This window comes from Hippoglossus hippoglossus, chromosome 10 (genome assembly GCF_009819705.1).
Source record: "Hippoglossus hippoglossus isolate fHipHip1 chromosome 10, fHipHip1.pri, whole genome shotgun sequence".
In the NCBI taxonomy this organism is placed as follows: Eukaryota; Metazoa; Chordata; class Actinopteri; order Pleuronectiformes; family Pleuronectidae; genus Hippoglossus; species Hippoglossus hippoglossus.
In genome coordinates, this window is record NC_047160.1 from 22632882 (window position 1) to 22650202 (window position 17321).

The following is a 17321-nucleotide window of genomic DNA, read 5'->3' on the forward strand; positions in this document are numbered from 1 at the left end:
TTTTTACATTGTTCTGTGAAACATTAAAAAAGAAGAATTGTCAAAAAATATCTAATATCTAGAAGCCATGGTTTTAATCACCTCCTCGCTGTTTCAGAATTGTCCTCCAGGGACAAATACATTTTTTTTTAATTTGAATTTGATTTTGGATTGTAAGTGAATGTAAGTCAAATGTTCACCTCTGAAATATTTGCGAATGTGTGACCGGGCGGTTAACTGCAAACAAGTCTTTGGCAAACAACAATGTAATTATTAGGTGAAAGGGATCTTTTAAATTTCATCATACCTTTAATAATAGGGAAATTATGACTGTTTCGCTGTATCGATGTTTAGAACGATATCGGAAGCAACGTGGCACATTGCTGCCTCCTACAGGTTGTAGTTAGATTGCAGTTTTGAGTGATTCTTTTGGGTGTAATCCTACGATTACTTCAATTACTTCTTTCAAAATCATTGTCCTTAATAATAATAATAATAATGTTCCCCGTGATAGCCTACAGCCCCATATATCTTTTGTTGTTGTTTTCTGCAACTTCCATATGGTCCGTCTTCATGTTCAGTCTGCTGAGATATCTGCCTCCTTCCCCCTCCTAAATAATAATAATACTATTTCACTCCTTCGCATGGTGGAGAAGGTTCATCCCTTCTTTTAATTTCCCCATTCTTTCTGCCACACAGCTGTTATGTTTCCCGATAATGGAGTTGTACTCATTTGTCCCAATGAGCTCGCTCACAATCTGTGTCTCCGATGCCTCATTCCCTTCCACCCCCACATGGGCAGGCGCCCAATGAAAACCCCCAGCTGAACCTGCAGCCTGCTCGGTCCCATATAACATAATCAACAGCTCCACCTCAAGGCCTGACCGAGCTCCTTTGCATTCCCCGTGTGTCGTCAGGAACAGAATCCTGACTTGAGAAAACCCTGCTCGCCTCTGTTTCACCTCTTCTATCACTATGCGCAGCCATTATTTTTCTGTTCTAACAGATTTTCCACTTTGGGGCCCATTAGCATTAATTTGTTGATAATGACTCAGTTGTTCTTCAGCCTCTCCCTCGTGATGTCACCGTGAGATATGTTCCTATTGTCTGTGAGACACTGACGTCTGTTTCTAGAGTGGATTAAATCGGTGGTGATACAAGTGGCCAGTGAGTTATAGCGGCCGTCCCCACCTCTCCTCACCCCATCAGCCTTTACACGTCTTTATTCATCTGGAAACACTCCCACAGTTTTTCTCAGCCCCACTCCCAAGCGTTTTCCTGAAATAATCTAATCAGGGTTCTCTCCTTTGTGTCCCTTTAGTTTACTTATGTACTGCATGGGCAGTTTTGGACTCTGAAAGGTTTTTAAAAGCAGTGGGTACGTAAGTTATATCAGAAAACAAGAAAACCTTCGTTTTATTAATATATAATTTTCATTTTAGGTGCCCTCTGTATATATGCTACTACAGAGCTATGCATTTTTATATTCCTTAAATCATTTACTAGTTTCTACTTCACTAATCATGGACATTCACAATGAAACCTGACATTATAAAGCAATAAAGAAACATATATACAGTATTAGCCCTCGGCGTCTGAAACTGATATTTTGGTTGGGCAGTGGAGACCAACCTATATGAGATGAGAAAGAGTTTCCTTAATCCCTGATTCAATACCTTCTTTATTCCCATTGTGACACAGCTTAACTTACAATTCTCAAATAATATGTAAAAGCTGCTATAATCTTTGTGAGAAAAGGCCTCGTTCAAACTATGATATCCCGAAAAGACGTGTTTTGATTTCAGATTTTTATCAATCATGCAGCCTAATGCTGAAGCATATCTAAACTTTTAAATGATAGCCATCACATTAATGCTTTGCTCAATTACTATTTTCCTAATGATGACTATATAAGATTGTTCTATACTTGTTTTAATGCAGGTTAATGTCTGCCTGATAAATATTTCTTGATCAGTTGCTTTTGATAAATATTGAATATTTGTCGAGGCCAAGTGTTAAATGTTATTTACCAAGTCAACTTCCTAACAGTAGCTGCTGTTGATGTGGTTTCATTGGATATGAAATAGTGTTTAATTAATAGGAAACAAAATTCTCAAAGACAAATTTTTCTTTATTCTAAAAGATGATCCAATTCCACAAGGGTGATGTTTTTATTCATTATCATATCCTCTCACGTGCTACTTCAAATATCATAGAACCTCATTCTTAGAATTGACTTAAAACTAGATCTTCCTTCAATGTACTTTTGCATGTTGTGTCACAGAAGTTAAAGATCAACAGCTACATGTCAATCTTCACTTTCTTTTTCCTTTTTTATTCTTGTGAGTGTCCAAAATGATAAGAAGGCATCATTTATTTAGTGTAAGTGCTTAAGTTTGATGACCCAGTATCTTGTGCCAAAATCTTTAAAAACATCAAGCGCCAACAATCTGCAGGAAATAAGTGGATACAGGTAGTTCTGTCATTTGTCCATTTGAGGGCGCTAAAGCACTATACTTAAGATTGCAGATAGATAGATAGATGGATAGATAGATAGATAGATAGATAGATAGATAGATAGATAGATAGATAGATAGATAGATAGATAGAGAGATAGATAGATAGATTCAAGATTCAAGAGTTTATTGTCAAATGCACAACAATTACATTAAGCAATCGCTGGCAATGAAATGCTTGGGTCACAGGCTCTCTTATCTTATAGATAGATAGATAGACAGACAGACAGACAGACAGACAGACAGATAGATAGATAGATAGATAGACAGACAGACAGACAGACAGACAGACAGACAGACAGACAGATAGATAGATAGATAGACAGATAGACAGATAGACAGACAGACAGACAGACAGACAGATAGACAGATAGATAGATAGATAGATAGATAAGTAATTGCTTGATGACATTTTGACTTTCATTGAGAATTACATGGTGCGTTAAAGTTCCTGAAAGTCTTACGTCTCCTAAACTCTGTCCAGGTAGAGTTTAGCTTCCAGATGTTTGTTTCAAGAATCCCATATGGCTGAGACAAAATAAATAAATAAAGGAATTCAAAGGAATTATAATTTTCATTACTGTCACAAGATTTTCTGCGTGGTTTGCCTGTGTAATTGCAACAACTTGTTTGCTCTGCAGTTTTTGCCATCCAGAAGCCCTTCTGTGGGCCCAGATAAAAATAGATTGACTATATGTTCTCCAGCCAAGTGTACAGCCGTGCCCTCCTCCTCCTTCAAAAAAAAAAGGCAGCACTCAGCAATAACGTCTATTGAAATCTGAAGCCGCTCTCTCTCACATTGGCCCCAGAGGAAGTGGAACACTTGAAGGTGGGTCTCATCCATGGAATTGTGATGTAATTCAATCCAAGTGAGGTGATTGTGCCCCCTCTCTCCTGCAGGATCCTGGGATAAAAGCAAAAAAATGTTTCCTGCTGTGTGTCTGCGGAGTTATGCTCGCTCCACACAAAGAGACATATTAAAGATTAAAGGAGAATAAGCCCCGTGCAATTTCTCCTGATGGGGCTCAGATGCTCCACATTCTGTGTTTTTCGGTACAGTCGGCTACTTCAAATCAGATCAGAGCAGATTCATAGTCAAAAAAAGACAAAAAAGTGTAATGCGGAGTTGTCGATGTTAGTAAAGTGTGCAGAGGGGGATCCCCACTGTGTCCTCAGGCATCTATGGCTCAGAAGGTTTGTCCATTAACCACGAGGCCGGTAGTTTGATCCCGGCTCCACCCGTCTGCATTCCAAAGTGTCTTTGAGCAACATACTGAACCCACAAATTGCCCTTGCATGTGTTTGTGTGTGAATTGGTGTATACATACATTTGCCATATACCATACACTTACCCTACTGTATTAAAGTATTCACTTTTCACTATAAGCAATGAAATGACCACAAATTGCCCCCTGGTGGCTGGCTGCAGTGTCACACTGATATTTGTTCAAGTGCTTTTTGTTCTGAGAAGTTTGGTTTTAATTTGTTATTTGATGCTGTAAAAATTAGATGAAACGTTATAATTTGACAGCTGAGGCTGACTCGTGATTGGACGAGAGACTCTGGCTCCAAATGATATCACCAGCACAAGATGGCAGCTCCGTGATCCGGAATATCTTGGCTTCAGTTTTATACAGTGGAATGAAGTGGGGAGCCATCGTCCATCTCTATTTACAGTCTCTGATCAATACATATCAGCTTTTTTTCATATTCTTGTATTTTTCTATATTCTATATTGGCATGAGCTACAACTATAAACATGCTGTTTGATATATTTTAAAGAGCGTGATATTTTTACTCTGTTGGACCTCTCTCCCTTTGCACTGAACATGTGCTGCTGTTTCCTCAACTTTCCTGTGAGCACCAGTCTGAACTACAAAACTCTTAGTTGTTGATGTGCCACCAAGTGACACCAGCGACCGCCAAGAAATGAACCTCTTGTTTTTTTTCATTTTGCTGCAATAACAGCGACATCTGTTTCCACCAAGTACAAGAGAGGACACACTCTCAGCTCTATAAAATACAGGGAAAGGGATTTTTTTTGCTGTGAGACACTAAAGAGACTAAACTCAACCTCGGAAGCGGTGGAGCGAGCCGCACGCAGCCTGCAGTTTGTCAGCCGAAAGTATAAAAAGTGCATCTGCAGTCGCACAGCTCTCCAAGATCTAGATGATCATCCAGGCGTGGCCAGAAAAGTGATGAGCACTGGAGGGGGAAAGTGTCAAGGTGTGTCGAGATAAACACATTGTGCTTCCAGGTGTGGCACAAAGAGAGACGCCAACATTTTACAGCTTTACACAGCCGAGCTCCTGTTTATACCAAGGACTTACTCGCTCCCTATGAGGCTGCTCGCCACCGGAGATCAGCTGATAGAGATCTGGAGGGTTCCCAGATTCTGATGGGTGATGATCCGAATTGGAACCTCACACTATGAAATAACTTAATCAGCTGAGATCAGAAACTCTACTACTGCTTTTAAATCCCATCTTAGAAACGTTCTTTTTTTTTAAAAGCCTTAATCTCTGGGTGAATTTCTACTTATTTACTTTTATTTTATTGTTTATATTTTTATTTTACTTAAATTAATTGTTATTTTATTGTTGTTTTATCCTGTTGTTAAGCGCTTTGTAATTTTGTTAAGAAAAATCCTATTCAAAGAGATTATTATTATTATTATAAAAGTAGATCATCAGAATGTGATTTTGAAGAACTTTACCTTGTGCATGTACAATGTGAATATTTGCACATTTTTCAAATTTCAGTGCTCTCATATTCCTCACATCTTTATGTTGACATTTGTTTTATACCTAAGCTTTTTTATATCTTCCTTGTAATCTGCTTTTTCGTGTAAACGCTGGAATCTAAAACGTTTGCACATTTTGAGTCATAAATTGTGAGACACATATGTTTATATATAATATCCAGCTTTACAGAAGTGAAAGAAGTCTGCCCATAAAACACTTCACGAGCATAAACATAAACAGGAAGTCGATTCTAGCATCTTACAAGCACTGGAGTGGACCTCCTTGATTCTCATTGGTCACATTCTCATTAACATGTCCATGCTGTGTTGACAACAGCACAGATTTGCGGTTGAATTTTGTTTGTTGGAGGAAATAAATTGTTATCGTTAAATCTCAAAAACAATATCCAGTTTGAATCCACATCACCCACGAGCTCATTATACTAATAAATTACTTTTACTGCACATAAGTCATTTCCTTACAATCAGCCGCCCATTTGATGGAGTGGAGTTGTCCCACAGAATCACATCTGGTAGTGATTCAGTTTGCCCAGCGCAACAACTCTGCTACTGCTTCCCGCCCTTTAACTTTAAAAAATGACCCTGCCAAGTGATCAGGTGGAGAAATTAGTGTGAATTGCTTCAGGATGTTTAGATGAACTGAGGATTTTAACATCCCTGACTTTGGATTTAATATTAAAGGTGAATTAGGAAAGATTGTCGCTGCATAACTCGGCGATAACCACGATGACCAGCTGATCACTGACAAACCTTCAGGCTGTTTTTCACTGAGGATTAAAGATGCACCAGTAAAAGGAAACTAGAGTTTAAGACAAGCTTGTACAAACAACTCTAATTTTACTGATGAAGAGATTCCAAATGTTTCAAACTGATTCACACGAGTCCTGCAAAAATCTATATTGTGCAGCTGTTGATGGTGTATTTAAATGTACAGTAAGTGAATGTGTCTTATTGTGCATCTATATACATGCACTGCACATGCATGACCAATATAATTCAAGATAATTAATAAAATACAATTCTTTTCGTCCATGTGGCTGTTTGATGAATACTTGATGAGCTCTGAAATGAAATAAGATTTCATTCATCACGAGTGTGAAAAGCCTTTTCAGCTGCAGGGAAATGGAGCATGACCTGTCTATTGATTTGCAGTGCATAATTAATTAGGTTGACCCCATAAAAGAATAGTCAGCTATGTGATTTTTTGCATGTCTTGTTCTGCTATTAAGGTATTTTCTGTTAAATAACCACTTGGAATTTGGACTTTTAACTTCCAGGATGACTCAATAAACAGAGGAGTGTATATGAAAATTAGACCCTCAGACATGTTTATGTTTTTTCCTCTGGAAAAGTTTCATTGTATAAAACTGCGTGTGAAGCAAATATGACAGTTGTTTCTTCGGTGGCGAGAAGCTTAACTGCAGATGGAGATGCGTTGCTATGCAACTGGGATTTCAAAAGCACTTGCAGTGCCAGGGTCACATTTCAGTGTCTGTCTCCACCGGCTTGGCAGGAACTGATGACTGCTAATAACGCTATTTTTAAAGCTTCTCATTTGCGACTCTCTGAATGTGGAATATTCTACAGCACATGAAATGCAACACTGTTTTCATCAGGTTATTTTATCTTGCTTTGCTCAATCATACCTTATTATTATTATTCCAGGGACAAACTCGAGTGGCACTGTAAACATTATATATCCATTATCCATAATCCAGAGGATAAAAAACACAGAAATGAGAATATATTATGGGATGGAGATGTAAAGACCGATAGCTTTCAGCTCCTGAGCATCATATTATTGACTTATTATGTTATTTTTCATCAAAGGAAAGGAAAGCACGTTTTTCCAATAGACCCACACTCTCCAGCTGCTACTCTATAATCTACAGGGTGAGTTAAATGCACCTCATGTATAAGTGGTTCACGATTTCATCCTCCCTGCAGGATTTTTTATATTATTGTTCAATAACTATTTTATGTAGCCATGGATTGTGAATAATATCACACATTAGGGCAAGGAAGAAAAAACAGCTCTTCACTCCACCGCTCCTCCCTGAACACATTCTCTCACACACACACACACACACACACACACACACACACACACACACACACACACACACACACACACATATGCAAGTCCCAACATACCTTCATCAGAAAGTCTCTTTTGTTTCTGTGCTGGAAACGTCTTAACGAGCCCAAACATTTAATCTGTGTAAATGTCAGAGGTCAGGCGACCCCATTAAATATCTATTTCATTTCTTTATCTCAAGTAACATCCTTCTTTTGTGTCGCAGAGGTAAATTAAGCAATTACCGAATCGCCTCAGGCAAGAAATGATTCGACGTGTGTGCAACTATCTGTCCAGTGTTTTCAAACATTCATTGCACTTCACAGTAAAAGCCACATTCACCCATTCCTGCAGCTCCGACATCACACACACCACATTATTGGCACAGCCATCAGGGGCAATTAAGAATCCAACATCTTGCCCCAGGACACCTGGGAAAAGTAGACTGGAGGAGCCGTGTGTTGAACCTTCTGGTTTGTGGACAACTCGCTCTACCTCCTGAGCCACAGCCGCCCAGTATGGGACGTCGATATTGCAGAATTAAACCCTGGACAAGTCACTAGAGTATTGCAGGGTCAACATACAGAGACAAACAACTACCCACACTCCAACAAACATTACCCCAGCCTGCATGTGAGGGAGGAGGCTGTACCAGGAGGGAACACACGCAGACACTAGGGAACACGCAAATTCCAGGAACCGGGAACTTTCTCTGTGTTAAGCAACAGTGCAAACCACAGCACCACCGTTTTAGTTTCTTAGACTAAATATAAGAAAAGAATGAGTCGTTAAGATGGATATGTTTTCCTCCGGCCGCTCTGGCTCAGCTCACCACATCAAACCACATCAAACCACATCCCAGCACTGGAGTCACACACTGCACCTTTCATAGTCAGAGGCCGGCGGAACAGGGCACGCCGAGTCTGTGAAGTCATGCACTGAGTCAACCACGGACTGACCAGGAAAATAAAAACAGGATATAACAACTTTCTTTAATGTGAAGTCAACCACTGGCAACAACACATCACAGCAACACTCACAGGCTGGTGCCAGAGGCCGTCAAAGGGACAAAACACTGCCACAAAGGTTAGAGCAGCGGGACGCAGACACCCGGGAGCTCTGTCACAAAAGCCAAGTGAGTGTCTGGCTTTTCTGACACGTTACTGATGAATTCATTCACAACAAAATGGCTGCAGAGACAGAGGAAATCGACAGATCAGTGTTTTCAGATTTCCCCTCTAGGTGGCAGCGTTCCCTTGGTGACCAGCGACGCGCTCTCTTGAGGAATTGGACAAAACCACTCATTTCACTGGCTGTGCTTGTTACTGGGATAAGTGGTGAACCAACAGGCATCAAAATAACTGCATTAGCTTAAACCGAGACGTGCAGCTCTTTCATCCAGACGCTGCCGCTGTCAGGAGAAGGAAAACTTAATCGTCAGTCGACATCATTACTGCAGCCTCTCTTACCCCCATATAGTGCACAGCCCGCTGTTAGGCTAATTCGATAATGGTGCCTTTAATTAGATGTAAATGATGGCACTTGCAGTAATGGACATCGCAGTGAGGGAGTCTCAGAGTAATGTCATCTGACCAGACTGTGACCGAGCTTCAAACCCCGAGCAGCAGCCATGGTGAGATGTCCTCGAGCTATGCAGAGGTTACACACGTCCTCGTGACCTTTGACCTGAAGCGGATTTGAAAAACAAACATGGGCAGATGAGGAGTGAAACGTCATCATATTAGTATTCTCTTTGGGAAAGGAGTGGGGCTGATTGAACTAAAATAATGATTCATTTAATATCGTATTACAATCAGGAAAGACTGAGGGACAGACTTTGACCCTAAGACCCCAGCGGCGGAGGGGGGTGGGGGGGGGTGGGTAGAACGCTATGCTCATATGAATCAGCGGCTTCAGACCTGAGGGAGACTTCCCCCTGGAGCCTGGTGGTGATGAAGAGGAATAGACGATGAGGTGAGGACGTCTGATGAAGAGCTTCTGATTGGACGGTTTGATCCAGAGGTGGAGGTGGTGCAGGGGTGGAGGTGGATCACCGACGGATCAATGACAGGGAGAGAGAATGTTTTTAACTTTGACAGGTTACAGGTAATTGGCTCGAGGCGAATGTGCCAGGCTGTGATTGGATGAAATGAGAGAACGAGCTGATGGAGCCGAGAGGAAGCAGGAACTGTGACGCTGACGTAAAGGAGGCATCATAAAGACGATGTTGGAGATTTTAATCCAACATCCTTTTCTGTGTATTTGAAATTTACATAAAAAATGGACAGACCCTTAAGGAACCTCAAGGAACTCAAGGTCTTGGACGCAACAACAAATCCTCCAGAGGATTCAGGCGAGGGGGGGGGGGGGTGCAGCAGGCCGAGACAGGACATTATGAATTGATTCTGCTGAGGAGGTCACGTGCACATCCACACCGACATCAGCTCTGATCACCACGAACTCTGTTGACATCTTTGTCTTTGTGTCTTGTTCGTGTGTGGCAGCGGTTTTTAAATCCAGAGAATATTTGTTTTCTTTTTGTTTTGTTTCTGTTGCGTGTCAGAATCATCACGTCGCTCGTTGTGAATTCTGCGAGGATCTCCTGCTGTGCTCCTCCGGACTTTCTGCAGACTTTACACGAGGAGGACCAGGCGTATACATTCTTAGTATTTAATAAATTAACAATATTTCCTTTGCTTAAAAGCGAGTTTTCAATCACAATATTTATCTCCAGGTTGTTTGTGTCATGTTTGTAACAACTTGTCATTTAGCTAAATATACTGTATTTAAATTGCACTGCAGCACAGTATCATTACAGTCATTTGAATGGCTCTCCTCACTGTGTTTTAGTGAAGTATCCAGGCAGGTCTAAATGCAGTGCCCACATCTTAAAAGATTTTCTCATGGGTGGATTAAAAAAACCACCAAACTGAGCTCATCAGAATTGGAATTAATTTACTTGCAGCGCTCGGACATGCACGTAAGTACATCCTTGTAATAACATCTCTTTTAATGGAAAGTGCTGAAATGCAGAAACAACAGCACGGAAAGGCCGAGTCTCAATTTACTCCCTAAACTGTTTGAGATCTTTTTAAAGTTTGGACACACGTGCAGGAACTCGTGTCAGTGGTTTGTTGATTTACTTGTGGAACACAACTTGAGGACTTGGACCGTTTCTGCCTGACATTCGATTGCATCAGCTCTTACGAAGCTGGGCCGACGTCGCACTCGATATCGATTTGATCATGCTTGTGTATTTGATGTTTTTCACAGTGATCAGCGATGCACAGTGGCGAGAATCATCATTACACGGAGGATGTGGTTCCCATTTGAAATATTCTCTTTTGAAGTGGAGGCTACAAAAGAAATATTCTAGAGGGGGTTATCGCCTATTTCCAGGAAGTCTATCTCTCTTTCAACGCCAACTCCAATTTCACTTTGACTGACTTTTATTCTGAATTAGCATTTTGCTCTGATTTATTATCCAGCCCTGAAGTTGCCATCTGCCCCCAATGACAAAGATGTATCTGATCTCAGCTCGGGATCATTGAGTACAAAAGGATAATCCTACACACATTCATACATTCAACAATTGTCTCTATAATTATTCCTCATTAATTCTCAGACTTAAATCAAATGATCATTTATTTATCATCTTGTTAAATGACCGTTAATCGTCTTCACGCTCAGGTTCATCTGAGATTTGGCTTCACAGACACTGACATCAGACGCCGTCCTTCACAGCCACATGAGTCACCGGCTGAAGAAAACTCCCACCCAACGATCACCTCATACATTTGTCATTTCATCGTACAAGGATGAGTCATCGCAGTTTGTACCTTGACAACCGAAATCCCCAAACTGCGTTATCCTAACTAAGTGGAAATGGTCAGTAGAAAAGTCACGGGGCTGCCGTCTTCATTTCTTCTTCTCTCAACATTAAGATCGTAAACACGTCCTTCACTGTTGCTCCTCGTTGGAAACATGGATCATGTCCCGACAATATCCTGAGTGATTTATGTTTTTAATGGTTGATCTTGTAGAAGGATCTGAGATAAGATGTAGAAAAGGAAAGAAGGATGACAGTTACTGCCTATAAACTGCTGTATATATATAAGATGGACGACATGACAGCTGTCCAAAGGGAAGCCAAAATGTCTCCATCGCCTCCTGGTGGCTGACTGCAGTACAGGTGATAAATCCCACCTCCTCAATGTTAGTGAATGGGACATGGACCAAATTAAAATAGTCAAAACAGACGTCAAATACATTTTTCTCAAAGATGGTTTCTGTCATTTTAGGTATCACACTGATGGATGTTCAAGTGTTCATGTTTACGGTTTTAATTACATGTTTGATGCAATAAAAATGAGGCTAAAACATCATGATTGACAGCTGAGACTGACGTGTGATATACCTCAGCTCCATCACTCGATCGCTACCGTGGAAAGGTGCAAAATGGCAGCGTTCGTATCAGGGATGTTTTGGCTTAATTTCCAGATAGTGGGAGGAAGTGGAGACGTGTCGTCCATCTTTGTGTTGCTGCCACACAATCACACACAAACAAACACACTACAGTGCTGATAATCATGCATGAATATTCTCTGTGTCTCATTTAAGTGAAATATGATCAGAGACTGACAACAAACAACACAGTGAAATCAGCGGTGACTCAATTAGTGCGACAGGTAGATCGACCATTGAATTCTGTGCCTCTCACTTACACAGTTCAGAGATAATAACACACACCCACACACACACACACCAGTGCAGCACTGAGCCATTACTGTGACCGGTGCATAGATTTCCTCAGATAATCTTTTGATCTGAGGCCTTGATTTTTTTTTTGAGGAGCTGCTGTGTTCACAGGCGCCTCAGGCTGCATTTGAGTTCTATTATTTATCAGCGAGTGTCACCGGGGCCCTGAAGGGAAGGAACGACGAGGGAAAACAAGACTCTTCTTCTATTATTCTTTGATGCACCTCCTCGCACAACACGGAGCGCTCAGCGTCAGTGTGAGCTTTAATTGCTGTGCTTCAGCGAGCGTCGCTGCTTCAGCAGAACAACCTGCCTCATTGTCCGTTGTTTTCATGAAAATAAAAACCGGTAAATTCCAAGATATGATGTTTTTTTTGGCAGCTTCACAATGTGGTGTATTTTATGACCATTCAGTGTAATCAATTGTGCGGTTAATATTCTTTGCCCTTAGAATAATGTGAAAAGCAGAGAGGAGAGAAAGATGCAACATGTTTCCTGTTCAGACTTGCATTGGTGATGTTTGCACGTGCAAAAATATATTTTTAATCTTAACTTTGATCCACAGGAAGTTGACTGAAGTTCTAACTGTCAATATTCTGCTCTCCTATGTTCTCTACGACTGGTAATTAGTGCAACAGCCAGAATGGGAGCACTGTGCACGTTTGGCAGCTGAGGTTCATGAGGTAGAAAGTAGTGTGCACAGTGCACGTTGGTGGTTGAGCACAACATTGAACTGCCCATGATGACTGTTCTGTCAGACTTTGATATTATAGATATTTATTTCAAGTTTTCCTATAACCTGAGTCTTTATGTCCAGTTTCACACACCAATGTATTTTATATATCTTAGACTTAAAATTGTCCCTAAGTGTTGAGTGAACGGGAAATGGTTTGTATTTTCAAACTGCTTTACAATACAGTTTTACCTTTCACCCATTCACACACACTTTCATAGAGTGCATCTATGTGCGACACTTTCTCGAACAGACATCTCTCATGCACAGCTATCAGACATTTCGGGATGCAGACAACCTTCTGGTCAGTGGACCACCCGCTGTACCTCCTGAGCCAGTAGAATCTAATCCTATTCAAGCACCGTAACATATGTTAAAGATGAACTATTTTATATCTTTAACGAAAAAAGTAGAACGCCACTGAGTAAAGCTGCCCAACAGTCCACTTATGAAACCACATTTAAATCTGCTGGACCCATATTTCTATTTGGATCCGCACCAAATTGCTCACACTCATTGTTATTAGTCCTCTAAATATGCCTGATTATTTTCTTTAAGATTTGTGAATAATTCCTTGGAAATCTCAGCATGTAAGCGATTAAATATTCCTGCCCCTCTTTCTTTGCCCAGGTCCCATCCTTCCACCAAGTTTCATGGAAATCCGGTCAGTAGTTTTTATGTAACCCTGCTGACAAACAAGCCAATGGACAGGGGTGAAAACATAAACTCTTTGGCAGAGATAATAAATAAGAGACTGTGTTTGAAATGAAAAGAAATGTGGCATCCAGCTCCACCAACAGCCGGTTCTGAGGGCAGGATCCAATCCAGATGCATCCAGATGTAATTATTCTCCCCAGTCTGCGATAGTAATGACTTGGGTTAAGAGAGTAAACAAGTCCTGCGGTGAACTGACAAAGACGAATGACGAACTCCTTCCTCCACCCTCAACCCTCGTGATTTGTCCCTGTGCGCCCGCAGCTGAGCCAGAGACGGTTACACTTCTCCAGGCTTGAGCTGGAAATTTCCGTCCTGAGCGGGAGACAGGTCGAAGCAGAGGGGACAACATGGAGGAAATGATGCTCTAATTATCTAATTGGCCACTTGTGGTCGTCCCTCTGGAAACGGGCTCGTAACGGCTCTATAATGGTCTCCGTCTCACACAGGTGCTTTCCCAGTGTGACTGCCGCCACCAACACAGATGGAGGAACTTCATCTTCGTTTTCCTCCCGCCGTCATTTTCAATTTTCCTGTTTTATCTCGGTCATTCAGCGACGCAGTCCCTCACTGTGTTGTCTTCTTACTGCACTGGTCCTCTGTCTCTCTCATCGTCCCTCATTTACATTAAAATGCTTTAATTTGACCTGTTTTTTCAATGTGGAATATTCTTTAAAAAAATTTACGGTGACTTTAAAATTTTGATAAATGTTAGATAGAAGCTTTCTTAGCATTTAGAAAAACTATAAATAACCCTGAACACTTTATGTTTAAATGGAAAAAGTTATATCTAGCAATTATTTTTTCCATGTTTTAAATGTTACAGTGATTATGTGCGAAAATGTGTGTGACACAATGATCACAATCAGCTCGTGGGCTGTTCTCTTTGAAAGGTGTAATTATTATAATCTAACACACTGAACAGGACGCATTGTAAAACAGGGACAAATTATAGAGTATTGTTTCTCAGAGGATGTTTTAAAAAAGTGTAGTTGAGATGAGGCTTTGATTTTGACTCATTTATTCACTCTCTCTCCCTCCACCATAATCAAATTTTGCCACAATCTCAATCAGCTGATGATTCTGTTGCTGTCAAACGTTTAACCTCTTCTCCTTTCCTCTGGTGTCAGTTGTCATTTCAGTGATTCACTGTGACGCCTCTTCGCCCCCTTCACCTCCAGTTTCCATATCCAGAGCCCAGCAGAGTTCGGTCCTGGAAACACATCCCGATCTTCAGCTTCCTCTTCATCCCGTCACCGTCACCGGTGTCTTTCCGTACGCACAGTCTCACCCCCTTCAATCATGATCACGTTTGAGTAAAAGCACCAAAAGTCTTGTATCTATATCACATGACTTTCTCCTCTTGTCGAGCTCCTCATTTAAATATCTTTTTGGAGCCTAAAAAAACTTATATTTTTCTTTCAATGTGTTTGTTAGTGTGACCTCTCAGTTTAAATAAGAGGTAAACAAACAACAAGGCAGGTGTAAGTATTTGCCGTTCATGTGCAAGAAAGAAATGGAAGTGAATGCACTGAATTGAGCTGATGCAGTTAAACCATGAGAACATAAAAATGTGGGAAAAGAATATTAAACACGTGGAAACGCCGCTTCTCAACCCTGCTCCAGCAGAGCCACAGAGGAATGATGAAGCATCCTGATTCCCTTTAAACCATCGATCCACTTTCATGTAGAAACCTCTGCGAGTGCATGATTACGACGAGAGAGAAATAAACCACGGGGAAGAAGAAGAAGGAGAAGAAGAAGAAGAAGAAGAAGAAGAAGGAGGAGGAGGAGGAGGAGGAGGAGGCGTGGGTGGAATTCATCTTCTGACCAGACAGCAGGTCTTTAACAGGGCTTGAAATATCTCCAGGCAGTTTAATGGGCAGATTTTCCAGGTCTCAACATTCACCCAGAGAAGAGTCCCAGAGGCACAACACTGTATAATGTCAGAGCCCAGTGAAGGAGGAAAAAAAACACAGGCTCATATTATGAACTAAATTTGAAGCGTAATGTTTAAATCTCTTAGCAACAGAACTTTTTTTTTTAATTCAGAGGGAAACAAGTTAATTTGGGAGTCATCTGTCATTGTGCAAACTTTTTTAGACTGTTTTGTGGAACCAGAGGCCGTCGACAAGTTGTTTTTCTTTATGCAGATGTGGAGAATCTTAATATTCAATGCAAAAATATTCTATATCTGAGGCAGCAACATCAATGGAAACAGATGTGATTATTTTAAAACCATTTTAGACCATTTAGATAAACTGCTGAACCACAGGGGGTCGTTGCTGGGTTAGATCCCAGCTGACGTGGGTGAGAAGCGCCAACGTACAGACACGACCATTCACACTCACAGTCACACCTATGGACACATCAGAGTGTCAACTGAAATCTGCACGTCCTTGGACTGTGGGAGAAAACCCACACAGACACAAGGAGAAACTCCACAGAGAAAGGCCAAGTGGGGATTCAAACCAGCAACCATCTCGCTGTTAAGCCTGCACCATACTGCCCATTACTATCATTTATAGCACGAACACTATGAAGTGATATTGTCATGAGTTGCTGATAAACTTGTCATACTTTTCCTCCAGCCATCATCTGTACATTTTATTTTTATCTCTGAGTCGTGTGTTTACGTGCTGTTATCAACATTTCTCAAAGGTGCGAAGCAGATCAAAGCCGACACATTAATTTGCACAGTTATTTTTCACTGGATCAAATGGAGTTTGTCCCCGACATTAAATCACAGCGCGGGTCGATCGCTGCCACTATTATTCAATACAATATCCAGACAGCAAAGCATTAAGGGTCTTTAGTTATAAATCAGCATTTTCAGTTTATGCTCTCCTACTGTTTTCCCCTCTGCTGTATTGATCACAGTTTTACAAAAAAAACAGGTCAGACCTTGAATGAATTGTTGTTGTTAAGTTGGTCATCGTTTATTGTCATTGAGCATCACAAGCAATTTGCTTCTGAAAGCACTGTAGGAATAGACATGACTAAACGTAGGGGATGTTGGAAATGCACATTTTTAAATTATTATTTCCATCATCATTATTATCCTCTATCATTATACGTGTATATGTGTGTGTGTAGGCGTGTGTGTGCAGGAAGGTTTAGCTGAAGACACTTCACGTTCAAGAGCCATCCACATGCTGTTGCCTGGCAACCAGTTGTATTGTCTCAGATCAGAGCTGCAGCCTCAAAAATATAAAGTCTCGACAGAAATGACCAAACTGGGAGTTTCCTCCTCATCAAAGGTGTCTCTGCAGCTGTGGATCTCACAAACAGCTGTTTATAGACGCGTGAGATGCATAAACAAAACCTAACATCAGATAAATAGTATGATTTTTGGCAACAACTGGGTTCTCTTCACACTTTTCACAATTATTTCAGCCCCTTCATATGTAGTCACACACACTAACCCCACAAACGTCATGTGTCAAGGTTAAGATCGATCACCACACTTTATAATTTCCCTGAGATCATAGACGGTATCAAAAGATGGACGACATGACGGCTCCCTAAAAGTGAAGCCAAATGTAGCTCGATCGCCGCCTGGTGGCTGGTCATAAACCCCGCCTCCTCTATGTTAGCAGATGGGACACGGACCAAACTGAAAGGTCACCTTTGAAAAGACCTTGCAGATTGTTGTTTCTTCCCTCACACAATTTATACATCAAAACTTGTCCTCTTGCATACAGTTTAACAATGTAAGTAAAACACATCTTTAGCTATAAGCTAAAAACCATATGCCAGGGAAAATTATAAAATTCCTTT

The 17321-nt window shown here is 41.0% G+C and overlaps 1 long non-coding RNA gene across 1 annotated transcript; it reads right to left on the bottom strand.

Annotated features, from left to right (window-relative positions):
- Window positions 1-5886: 5886 nt before the first annotated feature.
- On the bottom strand, window positions 5887-17108 carry LOC117769509. Its single transcript, XR_004615247.1, has 3 exons — window positions 17035-17108; window positions 12842-12845; window positions 5887-5898 (listed from the first exon to the last, which is right to left on the bottom strand). It is a non-coding gene; the product is annotated as an uncharacterized LOC117769509 (long non-coding RNA).
- Window positions 17109-17321: the final 213 nt, after the last annotated feature.